This window comes from Simochromis diagramma, unplaced genomic scaffold, assembly GCF_900408965.1.
Source record: "Simochromis diagramma unplaced genomic scaffold, fSimDia1.1 OVJJ01000816.1, whole genome shotgun sequence".
NCBI lineage: Eukaryota > Metazoa > Chordata > Actinopteri > Cichliformes > Cichlidae > Simochromis > Simochromis diagramma.
The window spans coordinates 3,494,178-3,514,312 of record NW_024386908.1 but is presented as its reverse complement, the minus strand read 5'-3'; the positions used below and the strand labels follow the sequence as shown (position 1 = coordinate 3,514,312).

Genomic DNA, 20,135 nt, shown 5'->3' with positions numbered 1-20,135 from the left:
TTTAAAGGTTGCATGAAAAACCTCTGCAGGTTAGTGCAGGATAAATACGTTAGTTTGCTGTTCTGTGATGGATTTAAAGTAAAGAACCGTGTGTGACTGGTGCACAGTGGCTGTGGTTTCATGGTCACAGTAAGGTTACATCAAGCGTAGCAGAGATTCATATGAATTTTAGCTGATGATGCTGAGATCAACTGACTGGATTCCACCTTCATAAAGACAGCATAAAGAGTGTACTGTCAGCGTAGAGGATGAAAAGCTCATGAAACATCTGCTCACATCTGGTTGAATTAAGTTGTATACATCCACAAAGAGCAGCAGGTCAGCTGATCACTGCCTGGAAACTACGAAAATCTACTGGAGCTCTCAAAATAGAAATTAATGTGAGTTATGACTCATTTCCTCACACTGAGCCATTACAACCAATTTTAGCCGCCCGTTGCTGAATCCCATTTTAACTCTTGTGTTACGTGTCTGCAGGCTGGGGGGTTTTTTTTTTTTTTTGGGGGGGGTTGTACTGCACATTTGCACATTTTCCTGTTTAGAGTTAAAATCACCCTCTACAATGTGGGCAACAGAAAATACATATATATTTTTCATTTTCCTACTTTTTCCTCAGATTCCAGCTGAGTATAATTAGAATGGAAAAAAGTAAACCCATCTACTGATATTATTTTACGGTTCAGTTAGCTTTGCACAAGAATAGCTACTTTTACCTTCTTACTTTAAGTAAAACAATGCACATTTAAGTAAAACAATTCTGGCTTTATTTTGATAGATGCAGTTAAGAGTGACAGGAAAGCAGAGGACGCGGGGAAGACATGCGGCAAAGGGCTGCGCGTCAGATTTGAACCAACGCTGCCCAGGTGGATGTTGGGATCTTGGAAGGACCGTATGGCTGAGAGCGGGCCTGCTCATCCCAGTGAGCTAAACTGGTGCCCCCACTTGCTTTTAAAGCATTTACTTTATATGCCGGTCAATACTTAAATTAAATTTTCCATGATTTCGTGAAAAATTAATACCAGAACTGGGACAAAGCTATTGCTTACACCACTACAGTTAAAGAAGGCAGCTTAATTTAGCTAACCTAGCAATTAGCTAATAATTTAGCATTCCAATTTAGCTCTCTCTAAATATGGTAGCTTCTGGCTCCAAAAAACTAACATTAAAAGACAAAAGATTAATGTTGAGGCTTCAAAATTTAGAGTCCAAAAGCAATGGAAGACTTTACTGTGGCTACATCCGTATTTTATACTGTCGGTGCTTACCTACTGTCACTGAGGTAACGCTTCTTTCAAGTACAAGCTCAGTCTGAAAGAGTTACATTTTTAAATAGACTGAATAAAAATGGTTCCCCGCACTGAACTTTTTACAGACCCAAAAGTCTCACTGAAAAATGGCATGAAGCCTCCAAGACATTTCAGGCAAAAAAGTCGAGCTGGTCATCTACACCAACATCCCTATCTGTCCTTATGTCATATACTAAACACACAACCCTGCATCGCTGTCTGCTGTCTTAGCCCCTCCATCACCCAACATCCACCTGTAGTTATATAATAAATCAATTTCAAATGTGACTTGTCTGCCAAAACTGTATTGAGAGGAATGATTCACCCGCTACGCTAACACGATGGAGCTGCTTGGGTTGTGACACGACTGATCCGCAAGTAATAAAATTCAAGTTCAGTGTTTTGTTTCCTTCTATATACAGACTGTTTTGGGCACTTTAGTTTTGCTCTGTCTGATGCTGTCTGTGCAGCATCAGTTTCAGGAAGAATCTTTTATTCTTTTGGTAACTCCAGCCAATTTTGTTCCTTTCACTAACTGGGGGAGTTCACAAAATTCACAAATTTCTTTACAAAGTAACTTGTGAAGTTGGGTTATGAACTAAAGAGTGGACAGAGTCCTTCCTGCTGAATCCACAGTGGCACTTTGGCCTCTGCCAGCAGGCTATTGCAGAGTGCTTTGTAGTGACAAGTCATTACCTCAGCTGGCACTTTGTTAGCAAACAGGGAATCTGTTGCTGGAGCAATCTACTCATTACTTGCTAATCACTTGAATAGGAGGACCTGTTTGCGCAGACACACATAAAGCAAGCTGCACAAGCACAAACACATTTAGTGAGCATGCTGGACTGGGCTTTTCTGCAAAGCACAGACGTTATTGCGTTCCTAATGGTGCTTGAAGTAATTACACCCTGTAATGTTACTCGCTGTCTAGTCCTCTCCAGCAAGCCTCAGCATGGAAGCTCAGAAGTACTATGCACAATCCACCATTCTCCACTAAATGACTCCATTAGCCAGAAGGCATCTGCAGTCACTTCTTCTTGTGTGAGAATATGAGGCATGCTTCAATAAAAGCCCAACTGACTGCATACAAAGGGTAGTTGGTCACTGAGAGGAAACAAACAAATTATTAGTCATATTTGTTATTGGATGAGGATGCTGAAGACTTTATCGAGCAATACACAACCTTTCATTACATGTCCAGTACAAAGAAAAATGCATTACACTTTTATTGTGCAAATAGTTGATGAATAAGGGAGACGGTAATTGAATACGTTTGAGAAACCGAAGCACTGATGCAATCTTCAGCAATCTTTCTCTTCATTTGCAGTTTTGACCAAAAGGCAGATTAATTCACTGCGTTTAGAAATAGTGGAGTCAGTATTTGAATGTAATAATTTGCACAATATTAAACTGGTTTGTTGAATTGGCTAAATGAATGTAATGTAGTGTTCACTTGCTGGGCCCACGTCCTCATTTAGGTTTGACAGCGTTTTAATGGCTTAAACATGAATTGAGCTGCGGTTTGGGGAAGGCCTCGAAAGGGACTGATGGCGGCTCCCGGGCCTGGCAGCGGCTCCCGGGCCTGGCAGATCCCCATGCAATACATAGAAGTAAAGAAGTGAAAAGGGAAGGAAGAGTGGGGCACGAAAAACAAGAACAAACAACTTATAGAACTGGGAGATCACACATCGATAACAAGCAGAAGGAGCGTGTTTGGAGGCGTGGTCCCACTCCTGAAATTCAGATACTTTATCTCTAATAATATCGTACAAATAAACAGCTTGCACACTGTGATGGCCAAACCTATGGCCACACCCTAGTGTCGGTAACTCTTGTGTATTTTTATTTCTCCATTTGAACACAATAACACACTTTGGTTTCTAATTAGTTTGATTGGTTTAAGTACATTTGTTCTATTTGTAAGCGCACACATTTAGTTTACTTATGTATGCACACCAGTTCATTACTTTGTTTGATTTTTTGACTACCTTTGTTTCTTACCTGCCATGATCCCTGAGAATTGCCAGACAAAAGGTGGTGGGCAGGGTTTTAAGCAGTTAAATACAAGAGGGATGATTGGACTGCACCACCACTTCCTGCTGAAGGGGGAGAATGTGTATTCTCTTTCATTAAAAAAGCTTTTGTACTTAATTAAATATGCAAGTTTAGGGTTTAGTAGATTTTGATTTTCTTCTTGGGTGTTTAGTTTATTAATAAACTAGACTGTATTGCATCGTTTTTGTGGTTTATGATTGTGTTTTGTTTAGTTACCCCTGTTGTGTCGTAGTGGTCTGATCAGCCATTATATATAACCCTGTCTGTCATTTCCTGTTTAGGTCAGTTATGTTTGTTGGGGCAGTTGTTTGGTTTGTGGTGTTTGCGGTTCTTTTCACCTGAGTTTAGTTTTGTTTCTTTGACCGCTTTTATGAGCTCAACATTTATTACTTTTGTAAATATAATTTTTCGGTTAAATAAATGAAAACCCTGTTTTTCTAATAATTCCTGTGACTCCTGCTTTTTCAACTTGGTCCATTACACACACAGTGGGTCCAATTTCACCCATTTATTTCACCACAGCGATGTCATTTTTTGTGGTATATCAGTTTATGAGTATTTAATGTCACTATGCATTACACAGTCATGTGAAAAACAGGGCAGTCCTGTTAAAAAGTAAGTGCACCTTTATTGCTTCCATAGGAATTAAGAAGGTAAGTAGTAATCAAATGCAGTTGATCGTCACCAAGTGAGACCATCTCTGTAAAAGCAGGAGTTTTGGCATATTGATGCTGGAGCCTTCGGGTGGCACAATCGTTCCAGGAGTGGATGTCTCGTCAAAATACCCCAAAGTCAGACTGTGCAATGCTCAGAGAAACTGTAAAAAAAATGAATAAATAGATAAAATCGACATCCTAGACTCTACAGGCCTTGGTTAGCATTTTAAATGTTAATAGAGCTATTAGAAAAAGACTGAACAACTATGGCTCTTTTAGAAGGCCTGTCAGCAGAAACCCTCTTTCCTGTAACAAAACAACAACAACAAAAAAACATGGCAGCACAGTTTTGGTTTGCAAAGTTGCATCTGAACAACCCAAAAGATTTCCGGAACACACTTTTATATATCAAAGTATTCTAGAGTCAAACTGTCCGACAGCTAAAGTTCGGATGAAATTGGGTCAAGCAACAGAACAACAAACACAAGCATAGCAGTAAATTTGAATCGATTGAAAAAGAAAAGAATCAAGACTTTGGACAATCGCAACAGTCCAAAGTCCAGTCTTCAGCCCAACTGACAAACTGTGGCAAGACCTTAACAAAGCTTTGAATGAATCCGTTGCAAACCTCATGAACTCAGGCAACGTTGTGAAGAAGAGTCATCCACAATGAGAGACTGAATAAATCAAACAGAAAACAATTCGATCAGTTTATTGCCGCTAAAAATGGTTCACACAGAGCTTGCAAAGCTCCAATTTCTTACTGAAGTTTAAATTATTTGTTATGCTATTTTTAGGGGCTGAAGTGGCTCAGGAGGTAGAACAGGATATGTACAAACTGTACAGTTGGCAGATAGGTAGGTGAGGAGATCCCCAGCTATTTGATTTGGCAGATCTTTTTTGGGCTGGATACCCTTCTTGACACAACCCCACAACCTCACCTCCCTGGATGAAACCAGAGATCTTTTGCATGTAAGGCAGCGCGTAAACCTTTAATAGTATGAAACTTTACTGAATGGCTGAATGAGATTCCATTTTTAAGTATGTCACTATAGGAAGAAGAAGACTACCACTGACAGATCTATGGGTCGCAAGTAAAACTAAATAACAACTGCTTGAAAATAAGCTCGTGGTGATGCCATTTCAGATTTACAAAATGTGCACTATATTTAAAACACATTTGCTTCATTGATACATTTATGCATAAAGGGTACTCAAGAGAACACAGAGCTCCCCCAAGGTCAGTGACCTATGTTGCAGTTTTAAAGAAACTGATCTGGATGCGCACCAAAATGTAATGGGTTCTTTCTTTGCCAGCTCTCCGTGTCTGCACTAAGTCGCATGAAATTCGGCTGTAATCTTGCTGACAGGCAAGCAAACAAACAGACGGTCTCCTTGGAGGGTTGAATAGGCTCCTTAAAAAATTATGGAAGGGTTTGTTTTATTAACACAAGAACGGTTAGCTCCCTCATTAGTAACTTTAAATAAATAACTAAAAATGAGTTGCCCAAACTTCGACCTTGATTGCTGTTTAGTGTTTAGTCCGTCATGAATATTCAGTGTTGCAGAGAGTTTTTTCAAGTCTGCCACAAAGTTTTCACTTGCCTCAAGTAAACTGGAGGACTCCTGCCCCATGACCTCTACTGCCGTCTTACTTGACCTGCAAACTTGGCTTCAACATACCACAGTTTGTATATGTTGGCTGCTCACAGCTCAGTGTAGAAAAGCTTCTTCTCTTTGGGAGTCTTGGTCTGTGTCAAGCATGGATATCGCACAATCCAATATTAATGCACCTCCATCAGTGTGACTGAAATGACTAAAGCATTGTGCCCTCCAGAAAACTCTAAGTGATACCTCCCCTCCGCAGCCTCCAATCACCCTCATGACCCAAGTCTTCAAACCCCTGCGGGGTATTTTGTTTAAGTCGCTTTCTCCTCTGTCTGCGCCTCTCCTCCTTCCTCTCCACTTCGTCTTCCTTATCCATTTGATGTCCCAGACTTGTTTTCTGTTTATGACTGTGGATGATTGAGGTGCATTGCTCCGGTGTCAGCTCTGCTCCAGGGGAGAACTCAGCAGGACACGGACAAACAAAAACTATCACCTTCTAAGAGGGGTTCGACTGACATTGGATGGGATGAGTGTCTGGGTGTGTGTTTCTGTTTGTGAGTGTGTGTACAGTCCTCTCCCTCAGGGTAGACATCTTATCTTAGCGGCGTCTGGAGGGTAAAAAAAAATGGCTATATGTCAGTGCAAAGATGTGCTGTGGGTGAGAACAGCTATGAGACCCTCTGATTTACCCACAGTGACAGGACCATAGGGCGTCCTAGTTTACTGTGCAACCAGACATCTCTGTCCATCTCCACGAGACATCGAAATTGTGACTTAATGGAGGGAAAGACAGCCAAAATATTGAAACATGTCATGTCTGTCTGAGAGAAAGTAAGTTGTCATGACTGAGCCGATATAAAGTGTGTGGAGAAGTGGTGAAACCCAACACGGGTGACTCAAAGTTCAGGCTTCATGCAGTACAGTCAAATCTGTTCCTTTGATTGCATTGCATGATAAATTACTGGTTGAAGCATTTAGATCCAGAAAGTCCCAAATTCAAACCCAGCATCTAGAGGAAATGTTGAAAAGCTGTGGCTTAATGTAACAATCAGCTCACCGCTTTGACTGGAGTAACTAGCTCACCAAAGATGGGAGGTTACATTCTGCAGCATGAATTCATTCAATATGGGAGTAGTGCTTTCATTTCTTTTCGTTTCTTTTCTTTTTACAATATTAAGGTTATTTGACTTTTTTTTTGCTTTCAACAAACGTATTCATCATGTTTTTTTAAGCTGCTGATTGGAAAACCTCAATTTGCAGAAGACAAAAGTGAACACACATGATAAGAGCTGCACTATTACATGAAAACTTGTAGTAGACCTATTGTTTGTGTACATTCAATTTGCTCAACAATTTTTTGTAGGATATGGAAAATTCATATCGCTGTATTTATCCTTGTTATATTTATAAGTGCGTTAGTTAATTAGAGTGCAGCCTTCTAATAGCTAACTAGAAACAATTCCCTCAAACCTCAGAATCTAATGCAGGGGTGGGCAACTCCAGGCCTCGAGTGCTGGTATCCTGCAGGTTTTAGATGTGTTCTTGATCCAACACAGCTGATTCAGATGGCTAAATTACCTCCTCAACATATCTTGACGTTCTCCAGAGGCCTGCTAATGAACTAATCATTTGATTCAGGTATGTTGACTCAGGGTGAGATCTAAAACCTGCAGGGCACCGGCCCTCGAGGCCTGGAGTTGCCCACCCCTGATCTAATGTAATGCTAGATAAAAGGTATTTTGTCTACATTTCAGCTCTCACCATACAGTACACGGGGGGGGGATGTCCGGGGAAGAAAAATAAAGCCAACATAGAAGTGCTAAAAAGTGCAAAGCACCCGCAAAACAGGCAAAACAGAAACTGTTAAACTGGCAAAGAAAAAAACCCAACTAATTTTACTCGTACAATCTGGAAGTTGTGTTCTCCCTATATTAAAGCTGCTATACAGAATCTGCTAAACAAACTGGGTTGTCAGCCCTGGCACTGCATTACCATATTGAGCTTCAGTCAGAGGAAGTCACGGTTGCCAAAAACTTTTTGAAGCTCAAGAGTGAGGCTGGTGCCATTCCAGATATGTTAACATTGTACAATCTTCTGGATAATCAGATCTTCCCCACACTGAAAACTGTTATTCGGGTTGCCCTAACAAACCCAGTTAGCAGCTGTAGCTGTGAGAGGTCTTTTAGTGTCTTGAGTCAGCTCCATAACTGGCTGAGAAGGACCATGGGTCAAAGCTGACTCCAGCACCTGGCTGTGATGTCAGTTGAGAAAGAGATGCTTGAGAGACTTGACCACCAAAATGTGATAGACAGATTTACCAACCTCAGGTTAAAAGAAAAGAAAAAAATCTGCAAAGCCATAGTAGCATCTGCAGTAAAGATCTTTTCATACATTGTATACATTGTACCAGAGGCCAAGGTGTCTCAATTTTTCTAATTTTTTAATAGTATTTTGTACATTTGTACATTTCAAGGACTCTTCTATTTTTGGATTGTATTTTTATGTATCTGTATTGTATTATACATACACATTAAAAGTGAATCTCTGTCCAGAAAATGCACTCAGTTTACTATTTACTCACTGTGAGCATCATTCATTATTCTCCCCCAGTAATTAAGGTTAGGATATGTATTTTTTTTTCTTCAAATTCCAATCCATTCTTCTTTAGCAGCATTTAAATAACCTTTATCAGATTTGATGGTTTTGTTACAGACTTTTCAAAAAAGTGTTTTGTTTTTCTTTCACAAATGTGGGGATTAAATTGTGTTCAACTGTACAAAACAGTGATGTTTTGTGACGAGGACCCAGGCACAGAGAGACTTGATTATATAAATAAATCATAAGATTTAAGAATCTTATGATTTTAATAAAGAAATTTGCAGACTTGCACAGAGATGGTAAAATTATGATGACTGATAATGGAGATGAAGACAACAGACGATGCCTGTGTCTTTTCCCGTGTGTTATGAATAAATTTTCTTTTTTTTTTGGTACCGGTACTGATTTTACTTTGTTGTATTCATCCGCGACACCATAAAGGCTGGTCCATGAAAATATTGTCATACATAAACCGATTCGTGGCACAAAAAAGATTGGGGACCGCTGCTCTAATGTAATGCCAATTGATGTTGCCACGATGGCTATATCCTTCTTTTATATACATTCTGTAGATGCATATTGTGTTAGCAAGTGTTTTGACCTCCAGTGTTTGTGGTTTTCAGCACATGGAACGTGTTCTCCCATAAATAGACCATGTAGAGTATCTTCCCTCCAAATTACAGATACAAACACGGCAGAAGCTTTTGCCACACTCGGAAGTGACGCGAAAAGTGCCTTAGCAACAGGTGATGCACTTGGATGTGCATACTAAGACAGACCCACAGAAGAAAAGCTTGCTTTCATTCCCATTTTTTGCATACTTGGAAACTGCTTTTGTGAAGAGGTTGTGCTCGGTGGGTTGTAATTTTAAAAAAAAAGAAAGTCATAAATATCGATTGTCCCAGTATCACAGAAGTGTGAGGGGAGGCACATTTCAGGCACCTTAACAATTCAGCAGCTGCTTCGTTTGAAGCATGCTGACAACCTCAGTCCCATGAGTGCAATGATGGGGTGATGAGTTCGAGGCCTCCAGCAGTATTACTAGAACTTTGATTTTCTTTCTTTTTTTCTTTTTTTTTTTACAAAGGTTTCATCCCCTAACAGTATTATATTGGTTTAGTGGGTGACCTGTGCAGATGATAGCCACACTGCAACCATCTATTCTGTTAAAAAGAGGAAATGTGGCATAAAGCATGCATGTCTAGCCAGTGTAAGACTCACAGCCAGGTTGTTAACTGTAATAAGAACCTGGCTATGACAGCACAACATGATCATCTGGACAGAGCTTCTGCATTTACTCTTCTTAAAATACTCTTTATGCAGTCACTTAAGGTAGGTGTGGATGTCTGTGCATCTACGGTGGGCACTGCATGCTTGTTTAACATTTCCTTCTTCTATCACCATAACTGCAGCCTGGTTTTTGCCTTTTCCAACCCACACTCAGAAGCAGACATCCAACTTGTGCATGCGGTCTCTTATCTGTGGTGTTTACTCTCATACTGTATCCTGCCAGAGCATATTCGTCATGCAGGTGGTCATTATTTCTGAAAGCGAAATTGTGCATCTCGGAGGAGCGATGCGTGCGGGGCATCACTTTCACTCTGTAAACTGTATTCACTCCATAGTAGGTGTTTGTAAGACCAACAAGAGCAACCTGCCGCCATGCAGAATGGATTTAATTTGTATTTTTCCATAAACTCAGTCATCCCACGGAGTTCTCGCAAATAGATCTTTTGAGCATTTCAGACGGTGCCGTGTCCTCTGCTTTCAAAACCCGAGCACTCTGGGGAAATTAAATCATAGCAGGTCCTTCAGTGCCCCCATCAGGATCTCTCTGGCACCTCCATCCACCTCTTTTCATCTCTTTCATCTTCAAAAATCTCATGCTTATTCAATTTGATTCTGGCTTCTCCACCACAACATCCTCTTTTCCCCTCTTACTCTCTCCCCCGCTCGCTGTTGTTAAACTCCCAGAGTATTGCCGCTGGGCGAAGCCATTAAGAAACGGCAAACAGCTATGTCGAGTCGGCAAACACTGGTGTGCATACAGGTGGTGCAGAGCTAACAGACAGGAATCATTACACTGCTCTACTCTGATCGCTGCTATTCCTCTGGGACTGAGCGCGCTCGGCATATGTACAGATGGGAACACACACACAGACACACACACACACACTAGTAGAGATTAAATCATATGTGGGTAACAGGTACATGAAAATATGTCAATACATGTAGAAAGGTACACACAGGAAGTGAGAATCAAATTGTTTTGTCCAAGAACAAATGAAAGAAGGATAAGAAGCCACAGTAGGGGAAAAACAAGAAGAGAGCAAGCCAAGAAGAAAGGCAAACCTAAATCTCCACTGTTATTGTACCTGAGGCCAGAGAGTCGGCTCGCTCGGCAGGCTGGCTAATGGTGCGACATTCTCCAGCATATTTCACTGGACACATTTAAATTTGCTGCTGCTCTGACCTAGTCATAGCACATCTCTTCCTCATTTGTCCTCTACGTCTGTGTGTGTGTGTGTGTGTGTGTGTGTGTGTGTGTGTGTGTGTGTGTGTGTGTGTGTGTGTGTGTGCAGAAAGGATAATGACTGCATTGATCAGAGACGTCCCCAATGGGTGGTCTTGTTCCGTCAAGGCTGAGAGAAAACGAGAGGGCGAGCGAAAAGAGAAAGGGAGAGCGGGCGAGCGAGCGGGGCCAGAACGGGATGCCCTCTGTTGCGACCCGCCTCGACGCATTAGCCAATCAAATATCCATCTTGGCTGTCGCCTCCCTGCTCCACGCACACTATCAAAAAGTAATCTGCGGCGCTGTTTTTAATCGCCCGTCATGTCTCTGTTCCTTCCTTCCTACATCATTTCCTCGCTACTTCTTAAAATAATCGTCTTTATGTCCAGGATAACACAAAGAGCAGCACGGGGTGAGTGCGGATGTGTCCACGCAAGGGCCCGATAGATCTCTGAAAGTATGAAAAGCATGTGATTCGGATACTCTGGCCTTGACAGGTCAACAGATCTCAACATGGGTGCCATGTTAAGCAATGTTTTCCATCTGCATCAAACAGTTAATGAGGGGATATTTTCATTATGGTTCCTGAAACGATGGGTATTTTGGGTATTTCAGCCACTGGTATGAGCATATCTTGAAAGAGCAACTAACCAACTGACCAATTAGGAACACCAAGACAGGGTAAGTGAAAAGCTTCAAAAACAGTCACTGCTTGAAAAGTCCACATCCTATCAAAAACAAATAAAAGTTTGAGCAGACAAAAAACTTTTTTGGGAGTTTCTAGAGAATTCTTGTACATCCATCCGGCCGTCATTTTCTTCATCATTTTCCTCCTCTTTTAGGGAGCTGGAGCCTATCCCGGCTGTCCTAGTTACGTGCCTTTTAGTTTAAGGCTGTCCAGGGTGTGCCCTGCCTGTCATGAAGGCTTGGTATAGGCTCCATCCTGCAAAAATTCTTGTAGTGATCTTATTTCTGCTGGGAGCGATCGTTATTCGTACTGACTTCCTTACTTGAAGGACTGTTGATGAACAGATGGACACACTTGATCAGACGATCTTCTTCACAGAGAAGAGAATAGAGTGTAAAGAAGGAGTAGTATTATTTTATTTTTGTACGTACTTATTTTTAATAATGGAGTTGGCATGTTCTCCCTGTGCCTGGGTGGGTTTCTTCCTACAGTCCACACAAATACATACTAGGCAATTCTACATTAGTTGTAAGTGTGTAGTGGATCGAGCAGTGAAGGAACATGAGACGCAGGTTAAAGTTAAAAAAAAGACTTTTTATTTAACCGCAAAACAAACTTGGTTAAACTGACTGAAAAGCTGACAGCAAACAATACTACTAACTCAAAGAAACCAGCCTACCTGAATAAGACAAAGGGGAAACATAAATAGTGGCTGATCAGCTCACAAAAACACACAAATACCCAACTGAAACTAACATAACAAATTCCATCCCCCCCCCCATGATCCAGAGTATTGGTATGACCCAATTTGCAGTTCTCCATATAGGCTTGCTCCGCCCCTTTTCCACCTCTTAGCTCATCAACCAAGACACTGGAGCAGCTGCCACTGAGGTAACTCAGAAAACAAAAAGATTAAATCATACATAACACTGTAAACTAAAATGTGCGCACTTATTTTTGAATACGGTATTATGTATTGTATAAATGAATGAATTCTAAACCAAAACCAGTTCTTTATTATCCTGTAAATTAAATCCTGTATCTAAAGAAAGAAAAATGTAAATGTAGTGTTATATTTAAACCTCTATTGTAACACTATTACCATTGTGTGGCTGTAACTGCAGCCATCACATGTAGGTTCCAAACCTTTGCAACTGTGAAATGAATAAGCAGTTAATCAAATGAATGGATGGAGTTATAGATAATTACAGATTCTGATGTTTAATCTGAATTGTTTATTACTTTTGAAATGAGTTTTTATGCCAATTGATCATTCATCACAATAAGCTTCCTATGTCATCATTTTTATTTATTCTATTCAGTTGTGTACAGTATCTTATTCTTATTCTCATCATCTTATCCTATTCCAGTGTTTTTTTTTTTTTTTTTTGCTATGTAACTTTGCACTGTCCACTTTCTGCTATAACAAAACAAATTTCCCACGTGTGGGACTAATAAAGGTTATCTTATCAGATTTTAAGATGGGGCAATTCATCAGCTTACACTCTGTGCACCAGTGACCCAGTGCACTCATGGTGTCATAGCTTTGCTGTTCTAATAGAAGGCAACATATGCAACTTAACTTTAAATCAATAGCTCAGTAACTGCTCAGTCACACTAGGGCAGGGGTGTCCAACTCCAGGCCTCAAGGGCCGGTGTCCTGCAGGTTTTGGATAACATTCTGGGTCAACACACCTGAATCAAATGATTAGTTCATTACCAGCAATCTGGAAAACTTGAAGACATGTTGAGGAGGTCATTTAACCATTTAAATCAGCTGTGTTGGATCAAGGGCATGTCTAAACCTGCAAGACACTGGCCCTTGAGGCCTGGAGTTGGACACCCCTGTCCTAGGGTAAAAATAAGACAGCAACCCCCACGCAACTAAAACACTAGTGATTGTGTTAAATTTTTTCACATTGTGGGACTGATTGCAAGTATCTGTGATCTTTCACCAAATGTGGGGGGACATCCAGAAGTTTAGCATGCAACACCCTCAGCTTTGGCTGCCCACTTTTGATTGCAAAGCAACCCGTCTACAAACAACTGCAGTCCAAGTCTGACTGAGTTGCATCACTTAATCTATTTAATTACTGTGCGCTTACTGATGGTTAAAGAGTATGAGACTAACAAACTATTTTCCCACCTCCCATTGCTTCAATTATGCAGTTTACAGCAGAATCTATTCAGCAAAAACGCATTTGTTTAAGAGCACTGTGGTATTTTTTTCCACAACACATATACATTAACTGATGTCTTCTTCTGACTTTCAGAATCAGGTTGTATACGGAGGATCTAGTCATCGCTCTTTTCATCGGGGGGAAAAAAAGGTACAACACTTTGAGGCCTGACAGCTCTGGAGTTCCATTAAGAATTCTTCTAAATTTACAGTGAGAGCAAACCGCCACAGCTTGCCGCCCACAGAAACAAGGCAATCACTCACCTCAGCCCCTCTATGCAGCCAGACAGGATTCGCGAACACACAAAGATTCAAAGAGAAATGTTCACGAATACACACACACACACACAAATTCACAATATATATACACACTCGCGCAAAACCAGCGGAGAGTGCAGATGATGGTGCACACGAGTTCAGCTTCTCCAAGTCCCGTATGTAGGTGTCGATGTATGTCTGTGTGTTAGGGCATGTGTGGATAAGGATCTGTCACGGAAAAAGGTTGTGCTTGCTGCCACTGCAAACAAGAAGTGTTGAATCTGGGCCTCAAACCACCAACCAATCTGAAACATGCTCCACCTTTGAGGCAGATGCACACTGAGGAGAAGCCTCATGGTTGCACTCAAACGAACGCCCGCCATTAATCCCTTTCTAGCGTAAAACGCATAGATACCTCTTCAACATTCACAGCTGCTTCTGTTGGGCTTGACATACATTCCTTTTTCTTCTTTCTTTTTTTTTTTACATTTATTTTAAAGACCTTAAAGGATTTTGCTGTTTAGTTTTGATGACATTCAGAAATACTGGATTTTCTTTGGATTCCAGTCTGTTCCCCGTGCGCTCCCCTGAAGGAGCGGGCAGGTCATTAAAAGTCAGGGCATGTGTCACGACGCCTGCCGGAGCGGTAGAAGAACCCCATCTCATCATCAGCGATATGTTTCTGTACTTGTGGCTCAGAAAAGCTTCAGATAACACACAGGAAGGGAAAACAGAACCTGAAAGGCAGAAATAGATGTAAGGAGAGAGAGAGAGACGAAAATAAAAGAATGAAAAACGGAGATTGAGTTGCGAATGACGACCGTATCGGAATCAGATGAAACAAGTTTACGTTTCCACGATTCCATCACAAATAGACACGAGCAAGAAATGGCAAAAAAAAAAAAAAAAAGCCAGTAAATCTCCAGCTGTCTCTCTAGAGCTTGTCTGATGTCTCCCGGGCACGTATGAATATTAAATGGCCTCTTGTAAATCAAACAATGGTGTGTTAGTGAGCACTGAAATAGAATTAGTTGGGAAAGGGCAGATAATAAATTGACTCTCTTTTCACAGCCAAAGCCAAAAAAGCTTCTCCCCACGTGAAAAAGATACAGCCAGAGTACTACAGGGTAAAGTGTTGGAGAGGCCTAATGGCTTCGATTTTTTTCCCCCCTTTTCTCTCAGCCTTTCCATCTCCCCCCTACACACACTCACTCTTATCAAAAGGTTTAATAATGATAGCAAGCAGAGCATTACTGCTGGTTTGATCTCATCATTTCACGCATGCACACATTCCTTCGCTCTACCGCGAAAAAGGTTACGCACTAGAAAAGATAAAGCGTATACACTCGGATGCAGGTGTCTTTGCATGCATGCACCTGGCGAAAAAAAAAATGCTATAGCTGGATGCAATGCGATAGTTTCGTTTTTGTGTGTATTTCTGGATGATTGTGGGCTGATTTTCCTCTCAGGTGCAACCTTGGATTGTGATGCAGTGAGGAGAAAGAAGAGAGAAAGCAACAGACATGAAGGGGGGAGAGAGAGAGAGGTAGGTGATACAGGTGAGAGAGAAAATCAACGAGCTCTCACACAGAGACAATCAATAAGCTCTCTTCTCAGTCTATTTCCTATGGGCTGGCCTCAGTAATAGCATTGTGCCAAAGCCGTGTGAGTGCAGCCTGGGAATAGGTTCAGGGTGATGTGATAGCAAAGTATGAAGGCAGCACTGCTGACTGGGACTCACACTAATTGTTACCTTTGTCATAAAAAGGGCAGAGAAATCACTTGGAGGACTGTGGTAGAGATTTATGGAGGCCTACCGGCACAGAGGGGTGCATGGAGATGAGGAGAGAAGTATTGTTATCCACGGCTTGGTTTTCTTTGATGTGAATGCAATATTTTTGTGTTGGGTTTATTAGATTTAGCCAGCTCATCATACACCACCAGGATTTTTAATCAATAACATGGTGAAATTTTGCTGTGTGAGACAGAGCACAGCGGCAGAGGATAGAAATCAGATGCTAATGCAATGGGAGCTGTTTGCGTTAAACTTTATGAAACTATAACATTTTCTAATTTTATTATCGATCTCATTCATCTCCACTCATTCATCGCAGGGCTATCTGATTATTGATTATTTATCTCTTAGAAAGGGAGATGAAAGGTAGCCTAAATATAAAGCAATGTCTGAAGCTAGCATGAGCCAAAAACAAAGCTAGCTTCTTTTTTGCTGTGCTCAGTGTTTTAACAAGTCATCTAAAGATGTGCTATTGAACATTTTTAGAGTAGCAATACACCAAATAACGTGTATTATCACTTCTAATAAATGCACTGAGACTTTACAGTTACCCCCAGGTAAAACATTTAGTAGCTTTTAGCTTTTAACAGCCTGTTGTTTTATACACAGCACAGATGAAGTCCATAGCAGGGCTAGAGTGAGTGTGTGTTAGCAACCGGCAGCCTGGCTAATGGTGCGACATTAGCATGATTGTTAGCGTGACTGTTTTAAAGTTCATATGATATTTTCAGTCAAGTTGCCTTTCACCTGGTTAATTTAGCTCAAATACTGGATACTTGTTGAATTGAGTGATCTAGCCACCCAGTTTGTTCACAGCTGCTAGCAAAGATTAAGGTCTATACAATCAGTTTTGCCAACTCCTCAGTAAGGAAAATCGCTATTGGCTGGCTAGAAGTCACTAAATGGTGTCATTGCCTAATTTGCATGCTTATGTATTTGTAACCTAGTTGTAGGAGAGAGAAATAACATCTGGGAAAGGATGTAAAGACAGTAAAAAACACCCTAAATGCATTTAGAATATATTTAGAACTACAAATTAAATTTCTTTTAGCAATTATTGGGTTTTTTTTTAATGTCACAACTCCAGCCCACCTCCTTTATCTGGGCTTGGGACCTTCAAAAGTGACCCCAAAAAGGAACTTTGGCAGAGTTACTTTTGTGTGTGTATTTTTTAGTTTTAAACCTTGTGATCCACAAAAAGTAGCAGTAAAACAAAAACTGACTGCGTTACAGTCAGGGCAGGAGCAACGGCTTCACACATGTGCGATCCATTTGCAATTTGGACGCATAGGTATGAACATCTGCTCTAACACTGCTGCGTGAGGACTATCCGCACCTTGGCACGAGCGAGGTGCCCACGGCAGCACCCGCTGCCTGCTAAGAGTAAGAGCAATACGTGCTTTTACGTCAAAAAGTCGTCATAAGTCTCCAATAACACCAGCAAAGGTTTGCCAGATTAGTCGCTTTTTAGAAAAAGTCGCTAAGGGGGTCTGAAAACTTGCTGAATATAGCGAGAAAGTTGCTAAGTTGGCAACACTGCATACAATTCCTCCACAGCAACCCAAGCTGTCCATTTTTGGATTGCTTAATTATGTTAAACTCATTAGATATTCAGTAAAACTATTGGGTTTAATAAGTAAATGTTAGGTAGTTAATAATATTGACTTATTAGCATTTACTTTTACTTTGATATAGTATTTATTCTCCATCACTTCCCAAACAGCAGCGTTATTGACCTGTCCAGATCAAACTGCTTCTAGGCCTTTCATCCTTGCTGCAGTATAGCGAGAGAGATTTTCTAAAACACATATGTAAGCATTACGAAAGCTGAGCTCTGGCAGGGACTTTGCAATATACAGTAGCTATATATAGCACCGTGTGCAGTCTTTTAATCCAAAGTTTGTTCATCTTTTTTTCTTTACTTTTGAGAGTCGATATATATCCTTAGCTCTGAAACGGATTAAAATTGTTTGGCCTGAGTAGAGGAAGTGTCAAGAGTTGGCCTTAATTTGCTATAGCATATTAGAAGGTAAAGTGAAGATGTTTCTGATGATGTGGTCACCTTCCAGTCATTGAGTCAAAGATTAATTCCTCTGTTAACCAACATATTATAAAGTTCAATGTGAAACTATCTTTCCAACACCGAAGGCTCGAATGAAATTAGGTCACGCAGCAGGACAATGATCCTAAAGCCAACTAGCAAATTTATAACAGAATGGCTGAATCAAGATGTTGCAATGGCCCAGCCAGTGTTTAGACCTTAACCCGAAATGCTGATATCAATCTATGCATGAACGCCTGCAAGCCACAAAAAGAGTGGGAGAAAATGTCTTCTCAACAGTGTGAGAGACTGATAAAGATAAACAGAAAATAATTGCAGCTAGTGGTGGCTCTACAAGCTACTGACACACGGGATGTACTTTTTCACAGCATTGCACAGTCCTGTGAAAACTTTCTTTTTCACATGACTGTATTGCCATCCACACTAACCTAAGCCTTAATAATAAGAAGTATTTTTGTAGGCACAGAATAAAGTTTGCATGAGGACAGTACAACCTTTACAGAAAATATAAATAAGTTTTGTTCATCGCCGTTTAATTCGCCATTAAAAAGCACTGGTTTTTCCCTTTAGTTGATAATAATAAACAAATAACTGTTTTCGTAATTACTAGTGCTGTCAGCGTTAATGACGTTAATGCCATAACCGCATTAACGCGGCAAATCTCCGTTAGCGCACCTTAACCGCGCTAACGCATTGACGCCGTGCAGCCCCACGCACGGTGCGAACCGCGTTAATGCGGTTATGCCATTAACGTCATTTTAACGAGAATAACACTGACAGCACTACTATTAGTAATATGTCTATTAAAAAAGTCTTCTTGAACAACTTTACTTTTTCAGTAAAGAGATAAAAAGTATATACTTTAAGAGAAAACGCTTTTTCTCTACTTCATGAGAAAAGCTAACGTAGTAGTTGCTGTTAAGGACTGGTTCAGTTCGTCAGCAGTGTTGCTGGGCCAGCATTCTTTAAAAAGAAATCAAAATTGACAGCTTTTTAAAAATCTTTGAAACTCTATTCTCCCTTACATTATCATTTGTTAAAGCAACACCCGCTCTTCAGCAGGGGAATGATTAAAATCTCATGTCATCTAATAGTTTCCATGCATCACGCGCCTGCCTGTCCCTCTAAATCTCCACGAGGAGCAGGAAATAAAATCCAGTGTGACACATGGGGGATGACGAGGGTGGAATTTCCACTCTGGTGCAGGTGAACCCAATGATTCATTAAAAAGAATGAGCAAGTCAGCAGGAGCGCTACTGCAAGGAGGAATACTTGGGCAGGTGGGGAGCATGGCGAGAGGCAGGCAGGGCGGGGCTGAAGAGGCGAAAAGAAGGAGCGAGAGCCGAGAGGAGGGCAGTAGTTTCTATCCATATGGTCGGCCAGTTGGTTGGCGAGCCAGTAGTCAGGTCTCAATGATCCCTAGCTTCACCACGCATGACCGCCAAATCATCACACACAAACACACCCTGAGTGTGCACTCTCTGAAGCGGGAGTTGTGAGAGCTGTGGAGTCTGTATGAGTGTGTGCTGGACAGGTGCACCAGATGTCCACTTTCCACTCCTGTGGCCATTGTCACTAACATGCTCAGGTGTCATGGGAGGGGATGGAGGCCAAATGGCAGACGCAGAAACCAGCGTTCATGCGGGGGGTGGCCGTGGAGACCGAGAAGGCGCCGTCTGCATCCTTCTGGCAAGCGATGTAGGTAAACGGCTCACATGGCAGCAGCCCATGTAATATTTCACAACATTTAAAAAGGCCAAACGGGAATCTAACTCAGTCACTCAGTTCATTCCAAACTTGATCTCCTGAATATATTCGAATAATAAAAATAATTATTTGGGTATATTCAGCACAGGTAGAAAAAAAATGTAAGTTAAGATGACGTTACAAAGAAAATAGAAATTCACTTTTACAATTTTAGGAAACACCCAGATTAATAAAATAAAATTTGATTTCTGTCGGGTTATCTTGTGATCTCCAATTTTTTTTAATTAGACACTAGAAAACATAAGTTGTGTTAATTGTTGCTAATTAGAGGATTCAGACCTGAGCTTCTGTAATAGCCTCATCCCATATGGGTTACATTAAACTAATACTGGCGCTCCAACCAGTGTTTTGTCTCCTTTTTTTCCCTCATCTTTTCACATCATTTATCCATTTTGCTGATCTAATTCAGAGCTGTGGAAGAGTTAGAGCCTATTTTCATAGGAATAGGGAAAGGCAATGTATTGCCCAAAGTATTCACTCACCCATTCAAATGATTGAATTCAGGTGTTCCAATCACTTCCGTGGTGGCCATGGAAAGTGTACAAAATCAGCACATAGGCATGCAGACTGCTTCTACAAACATTTGCGAAAGAATATTTTGCTCAGTGCACCTGAAGAAGAAACAGCGGTGTGATCAAAATATTCCCAAATGTACATGTTTGTCGTTCCTT

At 40.9% G+C, this 20,135-nt stretch overlaps 1 long non-coding RNA gene across 1 annotated transcript; it reads left to right on the top strand.

Annotated features, from left to right (window-relative positions):
- Positions 1–11,188: 11,188 nt before the first annotated feature.
- Positions 11,189–18,245, top strand: LOC120735604. The gene is made up of 3 exons (XR_005696313.1): positions 11,189–12,294; positions 13,677–13,733; positions 15,310–18,245. It is a non-coding gene; the product is annotated as an uncharacterized LOC120735604 (long non-coding RNA).
- Positions 18,246–20,135: the final 1,890 nt, after the last annotated feature.